The 23279-nt window shown below is 46.2% G+C and overlaps 1 protein-coding gene across 6 annotated transcripts in view; it reads left to right on the forward strand.

The window, feature by feature from the left end:
* MAPK4 (mitogen-activated protein kinase 4) overlaps positions 1–23279 on the forward strand; it is a 173131-nt gene that overhangs the window by 123340 nt on the left and 26512 nt on the right. The window lies entirely within an intron of this gene.

Raw genomic sequence — 23279 nt, forward strand, 5'->3', positions numbered from 1 at the left:
GCGCCTGCCTGCAATGTGGGAGACCCAGGTTTGATCCCGGGGTGGGGAAGATCCCCTGGAGAAGGAAATGGCAACCCACTCCAGTACTCTTGCCTGGAAAATCCCATGGATGGAGGAGCCTGGTAGGCTACAGTCCATGGGGTCGCAAAGAGTCAGACACGACTGAGCGACATGTATGTATGTTTGTTCGTTTATTCACATTTATATCATTGATTTTTAGCCCAAGTACAAAACTTTGCCTTTCTCCCTTCTCTCTCTTCTTGGCTTCCAGCAAATATTTCAGCCTGACAAGGTCTTTTGGCTCTTTGCTCTATCACATAATCTTATCCCATACAGCTTCATAATTCACAAGCCAATTTTCTATGACTTCACCCATATCACTGATTTTAAAATGTGTGAAGAGATTAGGTGAAAGGCTTAGTCTCATGGCCACCAGCTACTTCCTTCCAGGGTGACAGTGACCCTAAGCCAGAATACTTTGGGTTTAGCTGTCCAACCACTTGTGAATTTACATCATTTTATAGTGGTCTGACCCATGTTTCTTCACTGTCCACAAAGACGTCCTGAGAGATTGAGCTAAATGCTTTGTTGAGATTCAGGGACATTGTCTATAGTATCCTCTCATTCTACCTCAGTACAGTTTTAAATTCATCCCCAAGTAAAAAATCCCAATTCAAGCTGCATAACCAACTATGATTCCTAGATACATGGAACTTAGATCTTGGCAAACAGTACCTCTTTACTTAAAGAAAACCTGAGACATGAAAATTTAAACTTAACACATTTATGTTGGAGGTTACGGCATGGTTAAGTAGACTATGTCCATCCACTAAATAGAAAGATATACAACCATTTTCAATGGTGATTTTGAAGAGTTTAGAATAACATAGAAACTGTATATGTAATAAGGATTGGGTTTAGAAAGGAAGATACAGCATTGGATAGATGGTATGATCATAAGAGTTTAAAGCAAGCAGAGAAGAAAGATATATAAAAAACAGATGAGAAGTAAAAACTCCAAAATGCTAACGACTGGACTATACATGGTGTTTTTTTTCCCCAGTCATTCCAAAAGTACAATATAAACATGCACACTTTTTAAAAATACTTTATTTGTGGCTGTGCTGGGTCTTCATTGCTGCGAGGGCTTTTTTCCAGTTGCAGTGAGCAGGGTGGAGAAGGAAATGGCAACCCACTCCAGTATTCTTGCCTGGAGAATCCCAGGGACGGGACAGCCTGGTGGGCTGCCGTCTATGGGGTCGAAGAGAGTCGGACAGGACTGAAGCGACTTCGCAGCAGCAGCAGCAGCAGCGAGCAGGGGCTCTCTGCAACAGTGAGAGTTGCAGCACGCAGACTTCTCACTGCAGCGGCTTCTCTTGTTGTGGAGCATGGGGTCTAGAGCCTGCGAGCCTCTGTGATTGCGGTGTGAGGGCTCAGCAGTGGTAGCTCCCAGGCTCTAGAGCACAGGCTTAGTGGCTGGGGCGCACGAGCTTAGTTGCTCTGCAGCGTGTGGGATCTTCCCAGACCAGGGATCGAACCTGTGTCTCCTGCACTGGCAGACAGATTCTTTTTTGTCCCAGTGATCTCTTCAGGTAGGAAGCTGGGGAAGTTTGTTTGCTGGGTGGGACGAGTAAGCTTGCAAAAACATGTTTATTGCAAAAATAGGTAAACTCAGATCATTTGGCCTCTGAGAGAGCCGGGTCAAGCACCGTGGCATCTGGCCCAGGAGGCTGGACATGCTGACCCTTGTCTGCATTCTGCCTGGAGGTGCCCGTGCTGTCGAGTGTGTAAATCTTACCTCCCCACCCAGGGTGGCAGCTGTGCTTTGGCCACTGGCTCCACGGGAACGTGGGGCAGGCTTTTCTGGCTGTGCCATCCTCTGGGAAGCAGAACTGCTCCCCTCAGAGGCAGGGTGGCCAGATGCTAACTGCTGCCATGAGCAAATTACTTTACCTTCCTCACAAGCCTCTGATGGCTGGCTCCATCCTCTCATGATCGATTCTACTTCTCAGGGCCGTGCAAGAGTCGAGAAGATGATGCGTGTAATGTGTGTGTCAGCTATCTTGGAAGGACTCAGTAAACAGTGGCTCTTTTTTTTTTTTTACTATGATTATGAATCACCATTGGAGGGAATTATGACACCTGAAATTTGACCACTAATGACGCCAAAACTCAGCCTCTGTGCACCAGTGCCGAATCGATTCTCAGAGTTTTAGGTGAAGTAGAAAAGCTTTATTGCCTTGCCAGGCAAAGGGCGACATGCAGGCTCATGCTCTCAAATCTCAAATCAAACCCGGTCCCAGGCTGGGGGGTATTTGGTGAGGAGTTTTATAGCAGTGGTTGGGGGTGGGAGGAGGTTGCTAATAAGGATCAGGGTTTGTGTGGGGTCTGGTGGCTCAGATGGTAAAGAATCTACATGCAATACAGGAGACCTGGGTTGGGAAGATCCCCTGCCAAAGGGAACGGCCACCCACTCCAGTATTCTTGCCTGGAGAATTCCATGGACAGAGGAGCCTGGCAGGCTACACTCCATGGGGTCGCAGAGAGTCAGACAGGACTGAGCAACTTTGACTTTCACTGCGTTTCTTTTATCTGACCTCAGGTGGTCTCTTGATAAGCGTCTCTGGTTCTTGAGATTATCAAACTGTGACCTTCTTTCTGGAATGAAGAATGCTTCATCAAGTTAACATCTCCCACTTGCTGGAAGTTTCAGTTCTGTAGACGAGTTCAAAGATACCATGTGTATCCTTTGAGGCAGAACCGGGCCCCTGCCCCAAGCCTGCACTGTCGTTTCTTGATGCAACTCTCGTCTCTGCATCCCCTCCCATCCCTATTAGCAACTCTTTGAACCTGCCCTCTAGAACTCAAAGAAGGTCATGGAGGCTGAAGCCTATTTCCTACAAATAAGAAATGGGGGACACAGAATGGCTTCCACTCCCAGGAACCCCACAGAGTCCTGTTCAGTTTCACTAACAGTAAATTTTATTGAGACAGTTGACCATGTTTTATTTTCTCTTCTAAGATACAAATTGAAGGAGTGAAGAAGAGGAAAAGTTCAGAAAGCCTTTATTTGAATAAACTTGTCCAAATGGATGGATTAGGAAGCAGTGCACTGGGGGAAGTGTATTTAACCCAAAGAGGGATCAGAATAGGGAGCCGCCTGCCTTAGTTTTTGACACTTTGGCTATTTAGCCAAAGTGATTTTAGTACAGAGGTTATACACTAAGAAAGTGAAAGTGAAGTTGCTCAGTCATGTCCGACTCTTTGTGACCCCATGGACTGTAGCCTATCAGGCTCCTCCGTCCATGGGATTTTCCAGGCAAGAGTGCTGGAGTGGATTGCCATTTCCTTCTCCAATGGATCTTCCCAACCCAGGAATCAAACCCCGGTCTCCCACATTGTAGACAGATGCTTTACTGTCTGAACCACCAGGGCAATTTCTTTACACTAAGAGTGATATTCAAAACACTTAATTGCTAAGGTTTGGGACCAACCAATCGAAATAGACGTTGGTAATGACCAATCAGCATGGATCCTGGTTGCTATGAGCACCCAAATCCCTACCTCTGCACACCTCACTCTACAAAGCCTGGAAGGCAGAGCCCTGCCTCCCCAGAGATGCTCCTTTAGACATCTGCCAGCAGCTCCACATCTGGGCACGCAGAGCAGTAATCGAGAGCCAAGCCCTGGTCCCAGAGCTGCCCCGAGCTCTCATTCCTGCTTCCTTCTCTTGTCCATGACACCATGTTTGCCCTCTGCTCTCCACCACACCTCTGACAGCAGGCATTGGGGAGCTGTTCCTTAGTCTCCCTGCTGGGCCGTGCTGGCCCCTCCTGTGTCCCCAGATGACCTGGACGGCAGGTTTCCAAGATGTCGGGGCCTCTGGAGTATGGCCGTGAAGATTTTATTCTGCGTGGCACCTGCTACGAAGAACTGCTGCCATCTGTAGAAACCATGAGTCCTCCTGGAGGTAATCTCAGTTAAACAGTTATGATCTGCAGGACGCATCTTCTTGGAGATGAATATTTCCCATTTTACATCCCTACACTGTTGATTTTGGATTTGGAGTCACAATTCCCTGTGTAAGAGAGTGAGCCCAGAGTGACCATCCTGGCCTGGCTCCACAGGCCAGCACCCTGGAGGAAGGAGGTTGTCTGTAGATTGCGTGATGAAGGCAGAGGAGTCTGACGCCAGAAGACTAAGCTTGTAAGTCTGGTTGTCTTGGCTTTTTATATGAGCTCCGCTCTGTGGTCACCAGCTGCCCTTATTCCTGGCCCCAACCAATTTGCATATGGTGGGTGGGTCAGATGCTAATGAGAGAATAAACAGGTGAGAGCTACTCCAGCTAGGGGACCAATATCGTCATTTCGAACCTGAACATTTTCCCGCAGTTCACAATAGTGAGCCCTGGAAGTTCTTTCCCATCCTTGATAACTCTGGGTCCTCCCACCAACCCTCTGAGGGAGGCAGGTCACATTACTTACTGTTCTCACTTGACAGCTGAGGACTAGGGAGCCCCAGGGGCTGAGAGGTTCATCTAAGACCTGCTGCTAATAAGTAGTAGTGGCGGACCAGACCTGCCTCTGGGCACCAGGAGCAGCTGATGCAGCTGGGCTCAGCTTCAGAACTCGAGAACTCCCCTGCCGCCTTCCGTGATGAGGGAAGAGTCATAAGACAGGGGGCACTTGATTCTGCTTTCCCGAGAGGACACGAGGCAAACAGAGCAGTTCTGTGACCTTCTCCACACCCCACGGTGAGCAGACAGGGAACCAGACGGGAACTGACGGTCCCTGTGTCCTCGGCCCGCCCTCCTCTCTGCGGGTCTCTTCCCACCTTCCCACGTGCCTCCTGCTGTCCCCCAGCACTCCCACGGGCCCTCTTCTTCCATCTCTCCCCACTGGAAACTTACTGAGGCCCAGGGCCTGCTTCTTGGGAACACAGGCTCCCACCAAGGGACCAGAGCTCACTACCCCAGCATTCAGCCAGTTGGAAAAGTGCTACCAGCTAGGGTATCACTTTTCAGTAGAATATTTGCCTCTAAACTCTTTTAAAAACAGTTTGGCTGAAATAAACAATTTACCCATTTAAAGTGTACAATCCAATGGCTTTTAGCATATTCAGAGTCATGCATGTAGCACCAGAATCAATTTTAAAACGTCCTCAGACATATTCCTAAAAGATCTCACCCACCTTAGTCACCATCCCCCAAAGTCTCCACACCTCCCCACCATCCTTGGCAAGCAAGAAATCTACTTTCTTTATAGATTTGCTTATTCTGGGCATTTCACATAAATGGAATCATGCAATATGTGATTCTTTGTGACTGACTTCTTAGTGTTTTCAAGGTTCATCCACGTGGTGGAAGACTTTAGTACTTCCTTTCTTTTTACTGCTGAATTACATTCCACTGTATATACAACATTTTGCTTATCTATTCCTTAACTGATGGATAGGTCAGCTGTTTCCACTTTGGGGTTTTGGATTAATGCTGCTATGAACATTCATGTACACGTTTTTGTGTTTACAGAGGTTTTCCTTTCTCTTGGATTATATACATAGGACTTGAATTACTGGGTCGTATGGTACCGTTGGAGGAATTACCAGGATGTTTTCCAAAATGGCAGCATTATTTTACATTCTCACCAGCAATGTGTAAGGGTTCAATTTCTCTAAATATTCACACACACTTGAGATTCTGTTTTTATTCTAGCCATCCTAGTGGGTGTGAAGTGGCATGTCATTGTGGTTTTGATTTCCATCTCCCTGATGTCTGATGATGTTGAGTATCTTTTCATGTGTTTATTGGCCATTTGTATATCTTCTCTGGGGGACTGTCTATTCATATCCTCTGCCCATCCATTTAAAAATTTTTTATAGAATTGTACAAGTTCTTTACATATTCTAGATGCAAGTCTCTTATCATATAAACAGTTTGCAAAAAAAAAATTTCTTCCATTCTTTGGGTTATTCTTTTTACTGTCTTGGTGTTCCCCTTTGAAGCACAAAAGTGTTTCTTTTTGATGATATCCAGTTGATGTACTTTTTATTTTCTTGCTCTTGCTTTTGGTGTCGAATCTAAGAAACCACAGCCTAATCCAAGTTCATGAAGATTTAACCCATCATTCCTCAAAAGTTTTATGGTTTTCGTTCTTCCATTTGGGTCTTTGACGCATTTTGAGTTAACTTTTATATAAGATGTGAGATTTTTGTCATAAGTTTTGACATCAGGAGTGTGAGTCTGACAACATTGTTCTTTTTCAAGATTGTTTTGTCTATTTAGGTCATAAAAAGGATGCATTCTATAAGGATGAATCTTGAAACTGTTAATACTAAGTGAAAGCAGTCAGTTACAAAAGGCCACATACTGTATGAGTCCATTTATTTATATATGAGTCCATTTCAAATACATTATATGAAATATACAAAATAAGCAAATTCAGAGAGACAGAAAATAAATTTGTGTTAGGAGCTAGAGGTTGGGGAAAAATGGAGTGTGACTTCCAATAAGAATGAGGTTTTATGTTGGGGTGACAAAAACATTCTGGAATTAGGTAGTAATGATGTTTATATAATCTTGCCAATGTACTGAAAACCACTGGATTCTTAAATAGTGAATTTTATGATATGTGAATTATATCTTAAAAAATTAAGCAGATCATTTGATATCACTGTATCTATTAAAGAAATTAAATGTGTAGTTAAAAACTACCTCACAAAGAAAACCCCAGGCCCAAATAACTTCATAGGTGAATGTTACCAAATATTTAAGGAAGTAAGTACCAATTCTATAAGCTCTTTCAAAATATTGAAGAGAATGGACTACTTTCCAATTCATTCTAAGCATTACCGTGAAGCCAAACCTGGCAAAACCATTACAGGAAAACAACAGATTAATATCTCCCATTAACACTGATATAAAATTTCTAAACAGAACTATCAAATTGAATTTAGCAACATATAAAAAGGAAAATGCACATCAGTCAAGTATGTTTTATCTCAGGAATGCAAGTTTGGCTTAATATTTGAAAATCAATGTTATAACCATTTTGGAAAATGATTTGGCAGTTCCTTTAAAAGTTAAACTTACATCTACCATGATTCAGACATTGCACTTCTATATATTTACCCAAGAGAAGTGAAAGCATATGTGCATACAAAGACTTGTGTATAAAATTTTATAGCAGCTTTCTTTTCACAGAGAAAAACTAGAAGCCACCCAGATCCATCAACATCCATGTAAACAAACTGGGTCCTACTCAGCCTTCACAGGGTGACCAGAGGGGCCGCACTGCTGGGATTCATAGGATACCTTCTGCAAAAGAGCCAAGGTCAGGAAAGGTACCACCCTACCAGATACATAAAAATAAACAATAAAAAAACAGCAATTTAGGTGAAATTAGGCAGCAGAAGAACATGTTCCAGATTAAGAAATAAGATTGTTAAAATCCCAGAAAAATAACCAAGTGAAGTAGAGATACACAATCTACCCAAGGAGGAGTTTCAGGGTAAGGATCGTAAAGATGATCAAGGAACTCAGGAGAACTGATGCACAGAGCAAGAAATTAGAAGATTTAAACAAAGAGTTAGAAAATATAAAGAACAAACAGAGATGAAGAATATAGTGACTGAAATCAAAAATATGCTAGAAAGAATCAGTAGTAAACTAAATGATATAGGAGAATGGATCCGCAAGCTGGAACGCAGTAGTAGAAATCACCGATGCTGGACAGGAAAAAGAAAAGAAACGAGGACAGTGTAAGAGACCTCGGCAACAACATCAAGCACACTAATATTCATGGTACAGGGGTCCCAGAGGGACAGGAGAGAGGGAGGAACTGAGAACATGCTTGAAGACATAATAGCTGCAAACCTTCCCTAACCTGGGAAAGAAAACACACATTCAAGTCCAGAAAGAAAAGAGTCCCAAACAGAATCAACCCAAAGAGAAACACAAGACTCACTGTAAATGGCAAAAAATAGAGTATTAAAAGCAACAAGGGAAAAACAACAAAGAACATACGAGGGAACTCCCGTAAGGCTATCAGCTGACGTTTCAGCAGAAATTCTGTAGGCCGGAAGGGAATGGCATGATATATTTCAGCTAATGAAAGAGAAAAACCTACAACCAAGAATATTCTACCTGAGTAGAATTCTTCCTGAATGAGAGCAAGGTTCTCATTCAGATTTGCTGGAGAGATCAAAAGAAAAAGAGAGAGGGGATCCAAATCAATACAACCAGAAATGTAAAAGGAGAAGTTACAATTGATAGCAACAAAATACAAAAGATCATAAGAGACTAAAACAGACAACTATCGGTTCAGTTCAGTTGCTCAGTCATGTCCGACTCTTCGCGACCCCATGAATTGCAGCACGCCAGGCCTCCCTGTCCATCACCAACTCCCGGAGTTCACTCAGACTCACGTCCATCGAGTCAGTGATGCCATCCAGCCATCTCATCCTCTACCCATAAAATGGACAACCTAGAAGAAAGGAACAAATTCTTAGAAAGGTGTAGTCTCCCAACACAGAATCAGTAAGAAAGAGAAAATATGAACAGACCAGTTACCAGTAATGAAATTGAATCAGTGATTAAAAAAAAAAAATGAACTCCCAACAAACAAAAGTCCATGACCAAATGACTACACAGGTGAATTCTACTAAACGTTTAGAAGAATTAACATGGCTTCTCAAACTATTCCCCGCCCCCCACAAAAAAGCACCAAAAAAGTGCTCCCAAACTCATTCTACAAGGCCTGCATCATTCTGATACCAAATCAGACAAAGATACAACAAAAAAAGAACATTACAGACCAATATCATTGATGAGCAAAGATGCAAAAATTCTCACCAAAATATTGGCAAACCAAATCCAATTATACATAAAAAGGATCATACAGCATAATCAAGTGGGATTTATCTCAGGGGTGTAAGGGTTTTTCAATATCTGCAAAATTAATGTGACGCACATTAACAAGTGCATGCATGCTCAGTCACTCAGTCGTGTCCAGCTCTTTGCAACCCCACAGACTGTAGCCTGCCAGGCTGCCCTGTCCGTGGGATTCTACAGGCAAGAAAACTGGGTTGCCATTTCCTCCTCCGGGACATCTTCCTGACCCAAGGATCAAATCCACATCTTCTTCGTCTCCTGCATTGGCAGGCAGATTCTTTATCACTGTGCCATCTAGGAGGCCCCATATTAACAAATTGAAGAATAAAAAGCATATGATTACCTCAGTAAGTTTAGAAAAAGGTTTTGATAAAATCAATATCCATTTATGATAAAAACTCTCCAGAAAGTGGGTATAGAGGGAACCTACCTCAACATAATAAAGGCCATATATGACAAACCTACAGCTAACATCTTACTAAACGGTGAAAAGCCTACAATCAGAAATAAGACATGGATGTCCACTGTCACCACTTTTATTCAACATAATACCAGAAGTCCTAGCCCCCAAAATCAAACAATAAATGAATCCAAATTGGAAAGGAAGAAGTAAAACTGTCTCTGTGTGCAGATGACATGATAATATACATAGTAAATCCTAAAGGCACCACCAGAAAACTACTAGAGCTCATCAGTGAATTTGGTAAAGTTTCAGAATACAGAATTAATATACAGAAATCTGTTGCATTTCTATATACTAACAAGCTATCACAGAAATGAAGCAAACAATCCCACTTGCCACTACATCAATAAGAATAAAATACCTAGGAATATACCTACCTAAGACAGTAAAAGACCTGAACTCAGCAAACTCTTAAGACGCTGATGAAAGAAACTGAAGATAAGATAGATGGAAAGATACGCTGTGTTTTTGGACTAAAAGAATCAGTATTGTTAAAATGACCATACTACCCAAAGCAATCTGCAGATTCAATGCAACCCCTATCAAAATACCAAAGGCATTTTCCACAGAAACAGGACAAATAATTTTTAAATTTATATGGAAACACAAAAGTCCACAAATAGCCAAAACAATCTTGAAAAAAAACATAGCTGAAGGTATTATGCTCCCTGCCTTTATACTACAAAGCTACAATAATCAAAATATTAATGGTGTTAGCACAAAAACAGACATATTGATCAATGGAACAGACTAGAGAACCCAGAAATAGACCCACACACTGAAGGTCAATGTATAACAAAGGAGGCAAGAATATACGATAAAGAAGAGACATTCTCTTCATTAAACAGTGCCAGGGAAACTGGACAGCTACATGCAGGAGAATGAAATTAAAGCATTTTCTAACACCATATTCAGAAATAAACTCAAAATTATTAAAAATCTGAATGTAAGACAGGAAACTCCTAGAAGAAAACATGGCAGAACACTCCTTGACATAAATGTGGCAATATTTTTTTTGGATCTGTTTCCTAAGGCAAAGGAAACAAAAGCAAAAATAAACAAATGGGGCCTAATTAAACTTAAAAGCTATTGCACAGCCAAGTAAACCCTGTGAAAAGACAACCCACTGAATGGGAGAAAATATTTGCAAATGATATGACCAATAGGGATTAATATCCAAAATATATAAATGGCTCATACAACTCAACATCAGGGGGGGAAAATGCAATTTAAAAATGGGCAGGAAAAAAAAAAACTCAAACAAAAAATAAAAATAAAGAATAAAAATGGGCAGAAGACTTGAATAGAAAAGTCTTTTCTATTTTTCCAGAGAAGACATGTAGATAGCCAAGAGGCACATGAAAAGATACTCAACATCATTAATTATCAGAGAAACACCTATCAGAATGGCTGTCATCAAAAAGACCACAAATAAAAAATGTTGGCAAAGATGTGGAAAAAAGGGAATCCAGTACACTGCTGGTGGGAAAGGCAACTGGTGCAGTCATTGTGGAGAACAGCACAGAAGTTTCTCAAAAAATTAAAAATGGAACTACCACCTGACCCAGCAATCCTACTCCTGGATATATATCCAGAAACAATGAAAATACTAATTTGAAAAGATGCATGCACCCAAGCGCTCATGGCAGCATTATTTACAATAGCCAAGATATGGAAGCAGTCTAAGCGTCTATCAACAGATGAATAAAGAAGAATACTATTGGAATACTACTCAGCCATAGAAAAGAATGACATTTTGCCATTTGCAACAACATGAACGGACTTGGAGTGTATTATGCTAAGTGAAACAGGTCACAGAAAGACAAATACTATATGACATCACTTACACATGGACTCTAAAATATAAAACTAGTGAACATAACAACCAAAGAAAACAGACTCACAGATACAGAGAAAAAGCCAGTGGTTACCAGTGGGGAGAGGGAAAGAGGAAGGGGCAAGACAGAGCCAGGTGATTAAGAGGTAGGAACTACTGTGTATAAAATAAACTACAAGTATGTACTGTACGACATGGGGAATATAACCAATATTTTATAACAACTACAAATGGAGTATAACCCTTAAAAATTATGAATCACTGTTATATACCTGTAACTTATTATATATCAACTATCAATGAATATTTGAATGCTAGCCATGGGCTGGGCGCTAGGGATAGAAAACAAACACAAGACTGTAAACAAGGGCTCTGCCTGCGTGGAGTTTATATTTAAGTGTGAAGCTTAGGTAGACTAGATACTTCATAATAGTCCTCAGGTTCATCCACACAATCCTTTCAGCCCCAGGTGGAGTGGTCCCCTCCCTCCCAGAAGTGCAGGAGGGCTGGATACAGGGCTGCATGGAGCTGGGCTTTAGCCCCGGAAGAACCACGGTTGGGTTTTCTCCTTTCTCTCTGGGGGTTCCCCTTTAGGCCTCTGGCTCACCAACCATGCTCCTACCCTGACTAGCAGGAAGGGGGTTAGGCCTGGTGGCCCCTCCTGTCTTTGGGGGACCTTCTCCTCACCCTAACCTCCATCAAACACCCTTGGAGGAGCCTCTCTTTTTGCTTAAACTCCTTTCACTGGCTTTGTCATTGCGACTCAGACAAGCTCTGAGTCCCGTCATTCCTTTAGGTCTTCGGGAGAGCTGGAGACGAGGCGTGGAGGGGGAACGACTCTCTGCCCTCACCAGGTAGGGCTGGATCCTTCCTTAGAGCAGCTCCATGTCCTCAGAGCGGCCACAGAGTAGAGAGGAAGGTCTGTCCCGAGGAGGACTCCCCACCCCGGGGGCTCTAGAGACCATCAGCAGAGAGGTCCTGGGAGGAAGCTGAATAGGGTGGAGGCTATTGCAGGGATCGAGAAGCAGGTTCTGGGCAGGTCTGGGGACAAAGGGACAGGAGCAGCATGTGTGGTGACCCACAGGGGTCGTCACATCTGCAGGTCTGGCTCCCTGGAGGTGGTCCCAGCCCACCTGTGCTCACCAGTGGGTCCCCTCCCCGTCATGCCTTCTGGATTCCTTTGTGGCGGCTCCTTGCTCAGGACGCTCGTGGTGGGCATCCCACAGCCCATCAGGAATGCACAGACTAAGGAAGTCACTCATTTGGGAGCAAAACCCTGGCCTGAGATTCAGACAATCTGGTTTCTAGGCTTCCTTCCACTCCCGGCTCACCAAGTGACCAGGAGCAAATAGCACTGCTGTGTGCCTTGGTTTCCCCATCTGGAAGCGGGAACAGTGGCCGTTCTTCTGAGGGCACAGAGACACGATTAGAATTGAAAGTAATGTGGGCTGCTTTCAGAGACCAGAAGAAAGACAGGCGTCGGGGTCCCCAGTCCCAGCCCAGCCTCCCCACGTTACCACTGTGACCCTGAGCAAGTCACCCCGCCCCGCGGGCCTCAGCCTCCTCACTTGTCAAATGACAGAGCGCCCCTGCTTCCCACACGCTGCCGTGGGGAAGATCAGAGTTCAAAGAGGAGGACACGCTCAGAGACGCGGACGTGGCACGTGTGCGTGAGGAGGCACAGCGACCACAGAGGGAGCAGCGAGACTGATGATCAAGGCAGTCAAGGACTCCCCCACCCGTCCCAGGGCCTTCCCCTCAGTCCATCTCAAGACAAAGACCCCAGAATTCTAACCGTGAGACCGCGTGGGATCAAAGCAACCTTCGTCCCTGATCATCGGGTCTCTGCCCTGCTCCTCCGGGAAGGCCAGCTGTGTTCACATCACCCCCAGACTGCGTTCGGGAGCAGCAGCCAGGTTTAAAGACCATCATCATCCTGAGCGGTGCCAAATGATGACCCTCAGCGTGTCCAGCTCCCCCGTGGGCTCTGTTGTTACAGTGATGTATGTCTGCTGCTTTCACGGGGAATCCTGCCACTGGAGCCAGCGTGTCCGTGCTTGACGAATTTCCTGGCTAGCTCGGGGCAGGCGACACTCAGCAAAATAACAATTAACAGGAATGCTCAAGCAACCAGAGTGGCGTGGTTCTCAGGGACACAGACGTGAGGGCCACGTAAGAGCCTAGATTTCAGCTCCTCTCACTGCCCAAGGAGGCCCTCCCACAAGTGTCTTGCCCAAGATGATGGTAAAGTCTAGACTTGACTCTGACGAGCAGATAACCACAAAACAACTACAAGTTGCATCACGAGTTCCCTTGTCCTTTGGACCATCAACTTCCCATTGGTTCCAAGTCTGAATACTCTGTAGACCAAACGCCAAATGTCTTCCACATTTTCTACACTTCTCTCTGGTGCCTGATGCCATGATGAACTAAAATTCAGAAAGACCCGGAAGCGAAGAATGTCACTCAGTCATCACAAACTGAATTCTGTTCCCTGGGTGCTAGGCACCAAGGCCGGAAATCAAATGGGGACATTTCAGAGATATTTCCAGACACAGAGGTTGAAACAAAAAGCCTTTTCTGCTTAACTCTCTTTTAGCCAGAACACCAAATCATCTCTACAAAAGCACTGAAACTTCTGCATGATATTAACACTCTGCTTCCTTCCTGAACAATGGATTTTCTTTTCAGAAGTGGCTCCTGATTTATGCAAACCAAACCACCCTACTCTGTGCTATTGGAGAGCTAACGCAAGGCATGTTTGTTCACACTCCAAACCCAAAGTCCATTTCGCAAACATGCTTCCCTTTAAGCTTGTACATGGTAATCAGGTTGAGGTCTTCCTGCAGCCAGCGTGGGCCCAAGTTTTCTGGGACACATCTGCTCTGTGCAACAAGACTTCCTTGGCATCTTTCTCAGTTGTTTGGCGATGTGGGTGCCCACGGCCATCCCAGAAAGGAGTACTGCTTTTGTCAACTCCACTGTGGTTGACTGGAGGAGAGAGGAGCAGAATCAGGACTGAGGTCACGGATTTTGAGCAGTGAGACCAAGGAAGCCAGACAGAATGGATGTGAGATCCCTAGCAAACCCACCTTAGACTCAGGACCCCCTAGCCCCCAGCCTGCTCCACAAAGCCTAGACTGGGAAAGCCCAGAAAGGAGGGATGCAAGGCCTAAGTCAGAGCCCCTGAAGGCTCGTCTCTCCCAAGCTAACTCTTCTGCTTCACCTGCCTGCTGTTTCAGGTCATTACAGTGACCTATGCAACCGGGCAGCTGTGACCTTGCTTCTCTCCAGGGCTCCTTAATAATAGGCAGTAGAAAAGGAAAGTAATCGCTGTACTCCTGTTTTAAAGTGATACTGTTCAGGTTGGGCTTTCACATTTCTAAGCCTCTCCCACTCCTACTCTTTTAGATCCAGGTGTGAGTTGATATATAAATTATCCTCACTTGCTTCCAGAAAAGCATCTTGCTGCTAACAACGCTTGACACAGTGAGTTAACCTCATTGACACATTACAGAGCACCCAGATGCACAATGAGAACAAGACATTCAGAACAAAAATTTAAAGAGCTCTGAATAGAGACTGTAAATGACAAAAGAATTTGACACTCACTATGTAACCACTTAAAAAGCTCCTTTTATCCCAAAGAGAAGTCATCTGTAATTGAGGTGAAGAAATCAGGTGAAGGGAAAGTATAATAATTTCATTTTTGAAAAGAAAGTATGTATGTGTGTGGATGGAGAGAGGAAAGGAAAAAATGAGAATTATGCTAGCAACCCATTCCAGTACTCTTGCCTGGAAACTCCCATGGATGGAGGAGCCTGGTAGGCTGCAGTCCATGGGGTCACGAAGAGTCAAACAGGGCTGAGCAACTTCACTTTCACTTTTCACTTTCATGCATTGGAGAAGGAAATGGCAATCCACTCCAGTATTCTTGCCTGGAGAATCCCAGGGACAGAGGAGCCTGGTAGGCTGCCATCTATGGGGTCGCACAGAGTCGGACATGACTGGAGTGACTTAGCAGCCGCAGTGATTCCCTTTAGGGAATGGGGTTGGGGGGTGATACCTTGAGAATCAAGGAATAACTCACTTCGAAAGATTATTTCTTTAGTGGCTGAGATTTTTTAAGTGAACCTATACCAACTTGCAATTAAAGAATAAAACAAAAATCTATCTTGCAAGACAGCAAAAGGAAAGCTCCAGAGATGAATCTGCCAGGAAGGCAAAGCATCTTCAGGAAGGGCAGGGCACCTGAGAGGCAGGAAGTATCGAGAATTTGACTCTGACTTGTAAAGAGAGGATTCGTGGTCAGTTGAAATTTAACATTTTTTCTGCCTTCTGATGGAGGCCTGTGCTATTGAACTTAACAAATCCTGGAGCATATTCTGTGTAAGAGCCTTCTCTCTGTACGTATGGGGTTTCCTGCACACCCGCACATGGTCATTTAAACGCCCATGTGGCATTCAGTAGAGGCAGTTTTCCGAAACCAGTCTTCAGGTCAAAGCATTAAAAAAGATAAAGCCTGGCAAATTTTTTTTTTTTTTTGCACAATAGGTTTTATCACTCTCAGGTTTTACCACTGAAAGCTTTCCAACTGAGGCTCTTGCCCCATGTACCTTTGTGCAGAGAACACCTCTGATGGTCTCAGAGAGTGAGTATGTGGAACCAGGACCAGTTTTAGCCAAAACTGCAGAGCTGGTCGGGTCTGTATCTCTTAGTGTCCTCTCTGCATCCCTTGGCTCACATTAGAGCTTCCCTCCTCACTTTGCGATGCCCCATCTCCTTTCCCATCCTTCCTTATACCCACAGGAGCACCGCTGGGTGCTTCTTCCTTCTCTCAAAACCCTCCACGGATCTTAAAGGGAGCTGGTATCAGTCATTTACATTTTAGTATGAATGTTAACATATGGCCACAGAAGCAGGAAGTCTTTATATCTTAAGTTTTACTCTTTACTGTGACATGGAAGGTTGAATCCCAGGGAAAGGAATTTCCAGGCAACAGCCAGCAGGTGGAGGCAATATTTTTCAAGCAACCTTCCTGCTGCTACTAAGTCACTTCAGTCGTGTCTGACTCTGTGCAACACCACAGACGGCAGCCCACCAGGCTCCCCCGTCCCTGGGATTCTCCAGGCAAGAACACTGGAGTGGGTTGCCATTTCCTTCTCCAATGCATGAAAGTGAAAGTGAAGTCACTGTCATGTCCAACTCTTAGCAACCCCATGGACTGCAGCCCACCAGGCTCCTCTGTCCATGGGATTTTCCAGCCAAGAGTACTGGAGTGGGGTGCCAGTGCCTTCTCTAGAAAGCACACCACCTGACTGCTGCCTCAATCTTGGGTCTTCCTGCCCAGAGGCTCAGTACAGGGCCTCCCCCAGTCCTGGGGGGCCCCCTCTGCTCTCTGGAGGATACTTTTCATTGTTCTCCACTTTGTTCATTTTTCTCCTTTCATTGTTCTCTAAATGGTGCGTGTCAGGTCTCTGGCTCAGACCACTCACCTTTTGTAGGAGAGAATCTGGACACCCAGGACCCAGCAGGGCCTGGGACTCACTGTTGAGAGCCCAGGAGAGGTAACTCTGGAGAGCACTGTGTGACCTTGGGACTTCCCTGGTGATGCAGTGGTTAAGAACCTGCCTTGCAATGCAGGGGACGTAGCTTCGATCCGTGGTCGGAGAACTGAAATCCTATATGCCACAGAATCACTAAGCCCGCACGCCAGAACTAGAGAGTCCATGTGCTGCAGTGAAAGACCCTGCATGCCACAACTAAGACCCAACACAGCCAAATTAATTAATTTAAAAAGTTGTGTGACCCTGAGCAAGCTAGTCATCCTCTCCCAGCTCAGTTTTCTTACCTGGAAGAAGGACATAATGGCTTCTCTTTTCTTGTGTTGTATTAAGGATGGATTGTGATCAAGAAGGCAAAGTGCTCAGCACGAGGCCTGGCAGGCCGGAAGCCCTCAGGAAATCTGAGCGCTTACTTGGTGGAACAAAGCAAGGCACAGGGGAGGAAAGAAAACCCCAAATCCCAAAGGTGGAGAGAACTTGGGTTCTCTGCCCCCAGGATCAGAGAACTTGGCACAAGGACACCTATTCTTGTCAACTGCTTTGATCCAGGGGCCTCCTATGGGTCGTGCAGCGAGAGAGTACACGTGAGGGTTGGCTGACGGCTCCCAAGCCCAGCACAAGATCGGAAATGATGGCTTGTAAGTAAGGAGAACTCAGGACGGCAGTCCCTCTGTTATGCAGCCTCACTCATCTGAGGCACAGGCAAGACAGAAGCTAAAGGATCGTTAGCTGCTGAGCAGATGGTACATAGCTGGTGCACGACGTTTATCATACACTTTACCTGAGCCTGTGTACCTTCACTCTATACGTGGTTCTCACAAAATTCATTATCCAGTTGTCAAGGCCACCACGGATGAGAGGCAACAAACTTGGGGTGAGACAGGCACCAGAAGTGCAGACAGAAGTGACAGCCGGGAGTCTGCCAAGGAAGGAGACAGAAAACTAGAAAGACAGACATTAGAATTAACAAGGAGTCACAGCCATCAGGCTCTGGAAGAGTGTCTGCCTCCCTTTGATTTCTGAGCGCTGCGGTGTGTGATGGCTCAGAATTCAGAATTATGATGTCCAATTTCTTGACCCTGCAGAAGGATGTTCAGCTACAGTCAGTGCATGTTAAGCAGCCAGCGGTGTGTATAACGTGAAGGACAACAGAACCTTGCGGGGGAGATGTTCAAGTGTGCATGGGCTGTCCACAGATTTCATTATCATTTCATTCCCATGATAATCCTGGGGTAAAGGCAGGACTCCTGCTATCGTCTCCCATTTGACAGAGGGTGAAGCGAAGCCTCAGGGTGGCTAAGAGACGGGCCTCGGCTCACGTGACTAGTGTGGACTAGAGCTGGGCTTCCCCCAGGACCTCTGACTTGCAGTCCAGTGCTGTTTGCACCACGTGGATGCTTTCAAACTGTGCTCCTGGGAACCCCAGGGTTCTGCCTGGAGGCTGATACAGGGGCACCGCGCCCCCTCCCCCAGCAGGGCTGTGACTTCCCACCTCTGATGCAATGAGGATTGCTCAGTATTTGTCCGCAGGAGTCTTTAGATGAGGAAAATAAAATAAGATCCTGCTGCCTGGGGGAGAAAAAGAATGGAAGAAAGAAAAACTGTGAAATGTTGCCCAAAATATTTGGGGAACATTTCTATCCAATTAAAATCAAAAGAAAGTCACAGGGCTGTGTGCGCACAGGGGAGCCCTGCTGCTCTCCAGAAATCTCAGTCGGCCAGAAGGGCTTTTTCTGGGGATGTCCAGTCCTGCTGGAGGCAGGTTCCCCAAAGGCTGCCCCAGGTGGGCTCAGTCGCTGACCTTAGATGGAAAGATCTCAGCCTGCACTCTCCACGCCCCTCCTCCATCCCCTACACGTGCACCCAGGGTCCCCAGGCCACCCAGGGCCATCAGGGATCTTTACAGTCCCTCTCATGGGCCACACGAGTTCTTCATCCTCACCTCAAGGCAACACCTGGCAAATTCCTCAGTGATACTCAGCTGACCCAGCACCATCACTTCACGTGGTGTCCTCTGCCCAACAAAGCCATTCCTAAATTCTTTCACAGGGGCTCACGCCTGTTGTATTTCAACAACTTAGTACTTGTTGAATGAATGACAGTTATCTTTCTGCGTGTTAACAGTGGCCTCACGTCCCCCAGAGTACCGCCGTGTCATGTCATTTATCTGAGGGTAACATCGGGCCCTGTGACAGGTCCCCAGCAGCGTCATCTGCAGACACAGGGCTTCTGTGACACCATACCGGTGGCCACTAAGTCACCTGGGAAGAGCTGGCCCGTCTCACTTTGTCACTCTGCACCCACAGCCGCCTCACCGAGAGGAGGAAAGAGCCTGAGTGACACCAGATGTTAGTCATTCCCGTGTCACCACCGTGACCACGGGCAGACACTTGCTGAATGCAGACAGTCTGGACTGGGTATTTTAAGAGGGAAATTATACGACTTCTCCTTTACCTGGCCACTGTCAGAAATCGGTCTGAATTGTAAGCACTTGGTAAATAGCAGTGTTGACTATGACTGGAGCTGACGATCCAAGGGGAAAGCCAGAACACAGACTAAAATCTTAGCAAAACAGACAAGGTGGCATCTAGCCAGTGTGGAGGGAGTGACACAGATAGTGTCCTTTGTCAAAAACTTTCCTTTCCCCGCCTCCCTTTCTGGCCCCATTTCCCCCCCTCTCAATTAGAGGTCATTTTGGAGCTGTAGAAGGCTTCCCTGGTAGCTCAACTGGTAAAGAATCCTCTTGTAATGTGGGAGACCTGGGTTCGATCTCTGGGTTGGGAAATATATCAGAAGAAAATACTTATGGATGTGAGACTTGGACTATAAAGAAAGCTGAGTGCCGAAAAATTGACGCTTTTGAACTGTGGTGTTGAAGACTCTTGAGAGTCCCTTGGACTGCAAGGAGATCCAACCAGTCCATCCTAAAGAAAATCAGTCCTGAATATTCATTGGAAGGACTGATGCTGAAGCTCCAATACTTTGGCCACCTGATGCGAAGAGCTGACTCATTTGAAAAGACCCTGATGCTGGCAAAGATTGAGGGCAGGAGGAGAAGGAGACGACAGATGATGAGATGGTTGGATGGCATCACCAACTCAATGGACATGAGTTTGAGTAAGCTCCAGGAATTCGCGATGGACAGGGAGGCCTTGTGTGCTGTAGTCCATGGGGTCACAAAGAGTCAGACACGACTGAGCAACTGAACTGAACTTAGAACTGAAGGGGTCAAAGAGGATGTCTTGAGGTGGGGGTAGGGTGTGAAGTGAGCCCTGTGGGTTGTTAGGATGTAAATAGGAAGGGAGGGAGGAGCCTTTCCAGGGGAGAAGAGAGACTGGGGGAGGGGCAGAGCAGGAAGAACCCAAGAGAGCAGGCTGACGGGTATGAAGACAAGGCAAGAGACAAAGAACCATTAAAGTCTCTCTCACCACGGAGACTGACAGAGGGAAAGCTGAGGAGCTTCTGCGTTGTTTTTGTTGAGCCCTGACAGCAACCTGGTCAAGTGTGAGCTCTGTCTTGCAGATGAGCAATCTGTAGCTCAGAGAGGTTAAGAAAGTTACTGCGAATCAACAGCAAGTACATCACTGGCCCAAGATTTGAACCCAGGCTCACATTCTCAACACAGATACCCAGCATCGGAGAAATCTTTGTCTGGAGGGGCAGTGCAGGCTGCCCTGGATGAGGAGTCAGGTCCTCTTGCTAAGAAAGCCCAAAGATACTTCAGTGCAAGATTCAGGGTCCCAGCAGGGCAGAAACACCTAGGAGGATTTGTAAAGAATTTTACTTTTGGAGTAAGGAAACGGCAACCCACTCCAGTATTCGTGCCTGGAAAATCCCATGGACCGAGGAGCCTGGGGGGTTCAATCCATGGGGTCACAAAGAGTCGGACACGACTGAGCAACTTCTGTGTGTGTGTGTTTACTTTTGCTGTTAAAAAAAAAAGGCAAAAAAAAAAATCAAAGTCATCATCATGGGAAGAAAATTAGACCCTTGTTGGACACTGTATTGGGCTTCCTTGGTAGCTCAGGTGGTAAAGCGTCCGCCTGCAATGCAGGAGACCTGGGTTCGATCCCCGGGTCAGGAAGATCCCCTGGAGAAGGAAATGGCAACCCACTCCAGTACTCTTGCCTGGAAAATTCCTCGGATGGAGGAGCCTGGTGGGCTGCAGTCCATGGGATCGCAGAGTCGGACACGACTGAGCGACTTCACTGGACACTGTATGAGTTTGCTAGGCCTGCTGCAATGAAGCATCACAAATTTGAATGACAGAAATCTAATGTCTCACAGTTCTGGAGGCTGGAAGTCCAAGATCAAGGAGATTTGGTTTGGTTTCTCCTAGCACTGTGAGGGAGAATCTGCCCTCTGCCCCTCCTCTAGTTGCTGGCCATCTCTGGCATTCCTTGGCTTGTGGGAGCATCACCCCAACATCTGCCTTCATCTTCTCCCAGCAGGCATGCATGTCCAGATTTCCCCTTTTTGGGGAAATATTGGATTTGTGGGGAAATTTGGCCATATCGGATTAGTGAAAGTGTTAGTCTCTCAGACATGTCTGACTCTGTGCGATCCCATGGACTGTAGCCTGCCATGCTCTGTCCATGGAATTCTCCATGTAAGAATACCGGAATGAGTTGCCATTTCCTTCTCCAGGGGATCTTCCTGATCCAGGGATAAAACCCAGGTCTCCTGCATTGCAGGCACATTCTTGACTGACTGAGCCACCAGGGAGACCTATATTCCTATATTGGATTAAGATCCACCTTAATGACATCATCTTAAGTAGTTACATCTGCAGTGACCCTATTTCCAAATAAGGTCACCTTTTGAGGTGCTGGAGGTCGGGACTTCGAGATGCAAATCTTGGAGGATACAATTCACCCTACAACAGGCTTCCTTACATTTATAGTTTCTGTAGATTTTATTTGAAGTACCTACAGGAAAGGAGCACCAGGCTAGATCAGTCCTAAGGGCCTCTAAAGATCTCTTCCTGGCCTGGGCGACCCCACGAGCGGAGCAGTGTGGAGAGAACAGACCATGAAGTCCTGACCTCGAGGTGGGATGAGGCTTGGACACTTGAGTCAAGAGAATAGCATGAGACAGCGCTCCCTGGCGTTGAACCCCACTGTCCAACCCCAAAAGCTGCGTGGGGACATCGTGAGCTTCCCTGGGAGAGAAGCAAAAGCCATCCTGCAGAAACTGCAGGTCCGAGAGAACAGTATGTTGGGTTATACTGTGGCTATACTGCACTCACTGTATGTTGGGCTGTACCCTGTGGGCCTGCGGGCCTTGTAGTTGCCCGGCCTCAAGACCAAAGCAAGAACCCAGAGACAGTGACGGAGACCGCAGATCTTACAGGTCGGAGGCAAAGGGTCCCGGAGCAACACAGCACCGTGTGAGGAGCAAGGCATGGTAGCCGTCTTGACTACTCCGGGGAGGAAGAGGCCATCATTTATAGGGGGAAGTGACGTCAGGTGGGCTCGTCAGTTACCGAGGGCGATTATTAAGCCTTATAATTAAGAGGACTGGATGGTCATGCCAGTGAAGCAGGGACTGGCTGAGCAGGACACACAAGAGAACAGGCATCTCAAGTGGCCTAACCGTACACCCTGGGAAAGACTATGAGGTTCCAATCTGGGGTCTCTTCTGGGTCCAGGGACTCTCCTCCCCACTTGGCCAAGGGCCAGAGCAGCCAGCATCAGCTGCCATGAGCTGTGTGTTGCCCTTAACACAGCCTGGGAAGTCAGGGGCAGGAACAGCCCCTTTTCCCAGCGTAACTTGTTTACACGGAGTGTAACCGAGAACATGTTTAATTGGGGTGATTATCCACATAGACACAGACAGTGACGGCAGCACTGGCTGGCTGCAGTGAGGCTGAGGTCCTGGGAACGTGTAGGCAGTCAGCCTCGCATGGGGCCCCTGGCACATGCTTGGAAGAGAGGCGTGGTGAGGAGGAGAAGTGGGTTGTGAAAGAACCAGCGAGAAACTCAAGAGTTCTGGTTCTGTATACAGAACAGTTGTTCTCAAAGGCTGGCCCCCAGACCAATAGCGTCAGCATCACCTGGGAACTTTTTAGACAAGCGTATCCTCTGGCCCTGCTTCAGACTGACTCTGAAACTCTGAGGGTGGAGCCAGGGCTCTGAGTTTAACAAGCCCTCCAGGTGATTCTGATACCTGCTTCAGTTTGAGAATTGCTGATGTAGAGCATCACGAAGCTGTTCAAAACAAGACGGGGCTCATTCACAGCTTCAGCACTTAACTAGCTGGGTCACTGTATCTTTATCTAAGCCTTACTTTGTGCGTGCTCAGACGCTTTAGTCCTGACTCTTTGCGACCCTATGGACTGTAGTCCCTGCCAGGCTTCTCTGTCCATGGGATTCCCCAGGCAAGTATACTCGAGTGGATTACCATGCCCTCCTCCAGGGGATCTTCCCGACCCAGGGATCAAACCCAGGTCTCCTGTATCTTCTGCATCTCAGGTAGATTCTTTATCCCTGAGCCACCAGGGAAGCCCAAGCCTTACTTTGCTGCTGC

The sequence above is a fragment of the Bos indicus genome, chromosome 24 (genome assembly GCF_029378745.1).
Source record: "Bos indicus isolate NIAB-ARS_2022 breed Sahiwal x Tharparkar chromosome 24, NIAB-ARS_B.indTharparkar_mat_pri_1.0, whole genome shotgun sequence".
Lineage (NCBI taxonomy): Eukaryota > Metazoa > Chordata > Mammalia > Artiodactyla > Bovidae > Bos > Bos indicus.